Source organism: Odontomachus brunneus, unplaced genomic scaffold (assembly GCF_010583005.1).
Source record: "Odontomachus brunneus isolate Ranch 3 - 2012 unplaced genomic scaffold, Obru_v1 Obru_scaffold_242, whole genome shotgun sequence".
Taxonomy (NCBI): domain Eukaryota; kingdom Metazoa; phylum Arthropoda; class Insecta; order Hymenoptera; family Formicidae; genus Odontomachus; species Odontomachus brunneus.
Window position 1 is genome coordinate 229,406 of NW_022639692.1, and position 6,871 is coordinate 236,276.

The 6,871-nt window shown below is 44.1% G+C and overlaps 1 protein-coding gene across 1 annotated transcript in view; it reads left to right on the forward strand.

The window, feature by feature from the left end:
• The window catches only part of LOC116852629, a 104,836-nt gene that overhangs the window by 32,461 nt on the left and 65,504 nt on the right, over nucleotides 1–6,871 (forward strand). Inside the window, exon 2 of the mRNA XM_032833172.1 lies at nucleotides 2,566–4,252. The gene's annotated coding sequence lies outside the window, so the exon portion shown is untranslated. The remainder of the gene's footprint in view (nucleotides 1–2,565; nucleotides 4,253–6,871) is intronic.

Below are 6,871 nucleotides of genomic sequence, written 5' to 3' on the forward strand. Positions count from 1 at the left end.
TATATATATATATATATATATATATATATATATATATATATATGTGTGAGTTAGGATTATCATTTGGAAACTTACAGCATTTGTCAAGCATAAAACTCGGGCCAACATATACTTAAACAATTGTTTCTTAAATTTCTACGGGAAGTTTGATAATTGTTCGAGGGTGTTTACGAGTTAGAGAGGATTATCATGTAAAAGCTTACAATATTTGTCATGCATTAACGATATTTGTTGAGTTAGATATTTATGATATCTATCCGGATACGTGTTCAGATCCGGGACGAACTATCGGGAAATAAATCGAGGTTTCAAGATAACTATTTCATGAACTTAGATTGTGCGGCACATTACAGCGCGAGAAGTCACGTTGTTCTCGTCGACGACTGCAGCAGAAGCTGCAGCTGCAGTACCGTCCAGAAAACAAACACGCGTGTACAGCACGCTGAAAGGGCGACAGCTTGAGAGCTGCGGCGGGGGCGGCGGCGTCCGTTGCACGCTGATAACACAATTAGCTTGTCTCGTCATGCGCGACCCCCGATAAGGGCCCCCTGCCGCGTCCTCGCCATCCTCTCCGCAGCCCTTATCCTCCTTCTTCGCCCACATTGCGCGGCGTCGTGCAAGCGGCAGGATTGCCGGCGGATCGGCCGCGTCAGGCAGGATCAAGCGGGACAAGAAGATCCCCCCGGGACCACGCGGCGTTTCAGGGACGCGCGATAAGGGCGCCGGCTTAACCCTCTCGGACGCGAAGAGCTCCCCCTCTGTTCCCCCGCGACGTTAATACCTTCCGGCAGGTTTTCCTCGGTTGATTTATTCCGGAGGGGCCGCGGAGTTCGCGGCGCCGCATGATACACACGCGCATAGACGGATTTATTATAGAGAGGGCTACGGCGACGCGTGTCCCGAACGGAGTAGCTTGTAAATGTCCAGATATGCAAAAAAAAAAGAAAGAGAAGGATGGCGCGTTTCGAACGCCGCCATTGCGCCCTGCACACACCACCTGAGCACCGATCCTGTAATTGTTTTTCCTCCCTCGCTAATCTGCGCACGCTTTATTCGAGAAAAACGTGCAGTCTCGTCTTTACCATTATTACTAAATATAGTTCGGTAGAAAAGGGCCGTCCTTCCAAATGCTCCCAAATGAACATCTAAAAAGTTCTCTTTGGCATAATTTAAAATTAACTGAGATAATGTTTAAGTGATACGAACGCGTACTTGAGCTCAAGTATTTATGTTTCTATATTCTTGATAACAGTGATATGTGTGTGTGTGTGTGTGTGTGTGTGTAACTTGGATCGTATATATTAACGTAAATATTTATCTTTCATAGTCGTTATTTAAATGTTTTGCCTTTCTAAATAAATGGGCTTACCATGTACTGAAAATAGATATTTTACAAAGATTAGCAAAGACCCTTACATTGAGAACAGAATGTTTGTAACTCAGTAAGAGAATGTTTGTAACTCTACGCAAAGTTGCTAGACATATACTCGTTTTGCAGAAAAGTCTGCATGAAAAAATTGAAATAGATTCAAATAACACATTTCATAAATTAAGTAATAGAAAAACAATTATCAGTAATACAAAGTTATCTCTTTTATACTCGGTTTTTTATAAGATCTGTTTATTATAAAATCTATTTGTTATACTTGTTTTTATACGTTCAGTATCAACAAGATTTCGCTCTTCATCTCGCCCCAAAAACCTGAGCTAATCTACCTTATATCACTGCTACAAGCATTATTTTAACGTTATTATCTCAGTTAATTTTTAATTGCGGAAAAAATCATTTCATATGTTTATTTGGGAGTATTTGAAATTGTTTCAACGAATTTTTGGAGAAACAGAGAGTGTGCCTTTTTGAAACTGCAGTCTCATTACTCACGTGGTCGCCTGGAATTCCAGAAAATTCGAATCCGCGAATCTCTCGTTTTTATTTTCATAAAATTCGACTTTGTAACATTTTTCGTTTTTCTACACGTTTCTACTTCACTTTACACGTTTCTATTGTTTTTATTCTACACATAAGCGTGTTGTAAAGTGGAGGTCCTCTGTAAGAAAAAAGGCACGTGCAGCGGTGAATTCTCGGGGGTGTTCACAGGGGTGAAAGGATGGTCACCGTGGCACGTGATATTTTACCACGCGATTGTTTCACCCGCGCCAATATTAAAAGAAAAGAATTATTTTTATATTGAGGCCTTTTATGGATTTCCGCTTCCGACAGGAAACCACCAATGCCGGGTCCACGTGTCAGATCTCCGCATCGCACGTGCACGAGCCGGTGATGCGTCCTTTAAAGGGTCACGATGCTGACCCTTTTCGCGGGAATATTCGTGTTTATGGGGATGGAGGGTGGACCCTTCGAGAGGGAGACACTTTGATGAATCGTACACACCGGATCGTAAACGGCACCGAAACGGCAGGGAGCGCTGGGGAAAATCCGTTGATCTGCGCTTTCAACAAATCTAATGTCATGCTTTCACTTGCAGCAATGCGTTGCTCTGTTTCGTCATCCGGCATAACGATTGCGACTCGACATTAACCTCGCGCTTAATTTCCATTTTATAGATCTTCTGCCGCACTCCACGCTCGTTTCCCATCACCATAGCTCGAGGAGGAAAGGGACCTTTTCATCGAGAAACATCCCGTTTCGCCGGGCTGACTATAGCGGCTTCGTCGGAGAGAACTCGGGAAAAGCACGGAATTCGAAAAAAAGAAGGGAGACCAACGGGTGGCTGGAGAGCGTACACCGGCTCGTAGGGGGTGGTACATGGTGCGGTAATAGCATAAATCCGTGGACTGTGTAGTCGGTTCCCGATGGCCGCGAGGAGAGGGGAGGGACAGGCCGGAGGCAGGCCGACTGTTGGAAGAAACGACAGTCGCCACTCGACGCCTGCACTGAACGGAAGGCAGCTCCACGCAAACGCGACACTCGGCATTTTCGAAAGCTCCTCGACCGTGTGTGTTTTCATCGAGGAGGATAATCTCTTGGCGACATATCAATCGCGAGTACCTCGCGCTGTACACACACACACACGCGCGCGTGCATTTGCCCGAAGGAAAAGAAAGAGAGGAGAGAAGATCGCTGCTTTGCGAATTTCTCTTTTTGCAAACAGCGTGAAACCATGAAACGTCGCGGGCTCGTGCTGGATCCTGTGTGAACGTCCCGAGGAGTGAGAGAGGAGAACAACGAAGAGCGCGAGAATCGATCGAGGGATCGTGATCGATCGATCAGCGGAAGCGCCTCTTCCGGTCGGCGCGAATTTCAACGGATTGCGCCGAGCGATTGTGCCGCGCGATCGCTCTCGCGAAGAGGAGATCGAAGGGATTCTCTTTCTCTCACTCTCGTGTTCGCCGTACTGGTGTCTCGCTCGGAGTCGGAGCAGCGACTCGCGCGCGACTCGTGAAAGTGCACGACGGTGTGGCGTCGGCCACGAGGACACGCCGATCGGCAACGACGCCGATCTGTCAGTCGAACAGGTGCGAGCCGCGACGCGGCGAAAACAGTCCGGAGGGAAGAGAAGAGAAGAGGGGTACGCGACTCGCACAGTGTGAGCGAACGCTCTTGTTGTTCCGTCGAATGTTGACTCTAGACGAGGAGAGGTGTGTGTGCGCGAGCGAGATACGTCGTGCACATAAATACACTGAAATGTAAACGAAAATTGAGCGAGTCGACTGGACAGTCGTACAGTCGTGCAATTGAGAGACAGAAGTAATCGGGAGCGCGCGCGCGCGCGCGAGAGCAGATCGTCGCTCGTTTGACAGGCTGAGGAGAGAAAGTGACGTTTGTTCGACGATTCGAGTGAGACCGTGAAGACACAGAAGAGAGACGGCGGCGCGAGACTGATCCCAGCGACACGTGACCACTGACCAAAAGCGTGTGCAACCGTGAAGGAAGACTCTGTGCGCGAGTGTGACACATTTGAGCGCTTCCTCGCTGCGCCTCGTTCTTCTTCGGTTATTCCGTGAGAAAGTGCGGGACCGGCAGGAGTCGCAGGAGCAGGAACACGCGGTGCGTGATTATTCATTGACGAGTTGGCGGGAGGACCAGGGAGCAGAGGAACGTGAGACGACAAGACCGAGGGGCAAGGGGGAGAGGCCAGCGTAAACACGCGCACGCGGGAAGAGACGCGATAAATTGATACTGTTTTATCGGATATCAGCGAGAGAACGAGACAGAGGAGGACACAAGAGGCCAGATAGAACGAGGGAGAGGGAGCAACGGGCCTTGCTTCCCGGGTGACCCGAACGTGTGGTAAGTGCGTTGCTTCGTTTATATACACAGATGTAAACACAACGGCGGAAACGCGCCGCCGGCGCTCCGCCGAAATCGATTCTCCCGATTGGTTCCCGCGGATATCGCGAATGTCACGTATCTTACCGTGCGAAATTGCGTACTGTGAGACAGAGCCGGTAGCTTGAATTTTTTGCGGGAATAACGAAAACTTCGCGTGTTGAAGTGCTCCTTGTCGAACACGAGGCTGATGATAAAAGATTTTATCTTATTAATTCATTTTATTTCATTTATTTATTCCTTGACAATATCACAGATTAATTCTATATTCCTCTCGAAACTAATCTGCAATCATTACACTGAAAAAACGTAAAGAAATAAAAAAATATTTATATTCTGTGGATACTGATATTTATTTGAATCTAAATTCTTTTATTTAAATAGAATAAACGATTGCTTCCATGAAAAAAAACTAAAGAATCTAAGGAAATATGTATTTTCTTATCTGAAAAATGTGTTTTATATTATACTGAGAAAAAAAATATTTAAAAATTTATTTTATTAGGACATAAAAATTACGTTACGCGAAAATGAATTTTATTTTACAAAAAACAAATTTTATATTCCACAAACGAACTTTTTCTCAGTGCAAGTAAATATGTCACTAATACCCACCGAATAAGTATTTTTTTTATTTCTTCAACATTTTTTCTTTCAGTGTGTTTATTAATGGCGTAATTTTATTTTATCGCATTTCTCCAAGCCCGAGCGGATTTCGCAATATACGCGTGCGCAAATTCCGAGCTCTACCGGCTGCTCCGAAATCTTGCTCGAATTCGTGTCGATTGTCGACTGTCGGCCTCGTTGGAGGAGGATTTCGATACGCACAGCGGAATTTCCGCAGTCACGCATAATCGCAACGAATTGGTATTATCGGCGAAGAACAGCTCATCCGAGTGACCGACTAATTAATCCACGCAGCGCGTGAGCGCACGTTTGATCGTTTGCTTGTAAACAAATGATGTGGAATCAAGTTGAACAAGCACGCTTGTTGATACACCGCGGCCGTTCTTTTGCGTAATTACTCACCTTCGCGATCGTCGCTCATTAATACGAGATACGCTTGCACTGCACTCAGCGTGCAGGAAGGTGCCGTGTAATTAAATTCCCTTGTATCCGAGAACAATTACGCTCGTTAACGGAGTGCACTTGGCGGTTCTCAATTACGACACGAAACGCAGATTTAACCCTTTAATGGCGAGAACTCACTTCTCGATCACGTAATACGCCGTGTCGGGGGAGGAGGGAAGAGAAAAAAAATGGAACTCGCGCGCGCGCGCTCTATATAAAACGCAATCTGTATTTGAGAGAAATAGATTTTGCCCGTAAACTGCACGATCGAAACGCGCTTTCGAACGGAGCATCGAATGCGCCGCGGTGAATGAGACACTATCGACAAGTCAATAACGCGAAACTTAACGCAAAACACGCGATGTATAGATCGACACTCGTCGGCCATTCGCGGAGTCGCAGCAGCGCGCCGTGAAATAAAACTACTTCGCACACGTTATTGTGCAACGAAAATTACTCCATTTAGCATACTCGTTACTCGCCATTGAACGCGAGGACGGGCAATTATTGACTTTTGTACCTTTCTCTTCGCGTCGAGCACATATATGTGTGTCACGCGATGAAATTCAACGCGGAACGAACTCTAGCGAGATCGTGAAAAATGCATTTGTCAAAGGTCATACTTAATGAGCGAGGGAACGGCTGGGCGCTGGTTAACGATCGCGAACGTCGACGGATATCGTCTGATCGGAACAACAACTTTTGGCCCGAGTCTAAGCTGCACAATGCGGCGTAATAGCTTTAACATTCACTAGGTCTAGTTACAATCGAATTTCTCAATTCGACGCGTAATATTTTCATGTATTTGTGCATGATGACTGTGTTGATTATTTGGAGGAAGCGACGACATTACTTCGAAGTATCTATAACTGCACAAATATATACATTCTGAGAGAAAAAGTAGTTAATCTCAACAAAAATTGTCCTTATTTTCCAACTATATCTTCTCGTTATTCTAACAAAAAATAGCACTCTAAGAAAAAAATTTGAAAATATATTTGCGACATATGTTTATTTCTGTGAAATGAATTTTATTTTTGTGAAATGAGATTTGTCTCTGTGAAATAAATTTTTATCGCGCAGATAAATGCAAGCATTATTATCATTAATACTATATAGTAACACTTAATACACGAAAGTAATATATAGTAACATTTAATACACGAAAATGTTTCTCTTGATTATAATTCTTTCACTATGTGAGTACAATCACAGATACTTTTTTTCACAGTGTACATTCGGAAAAGGTACATGAAAATTTATTTATAAGATATAAAGTTTATTTTTGCAAAATAAAATTTATTTCAGTGAAACACAAAATTTATTTCTGCAAAGTAAACTTTTATCCCACAAATAAATGTTTAAGTATTTTTTTTCAGTGTAGGCTTCTCATTACGTGCGGTTAAGAAATTCGACTGAAACTAGATTTAGTAAATGTAAAGTTGTGTGAACTGTTTTTCTTTTGTTATATTTATATATATATATATATATATATATATATATATATAT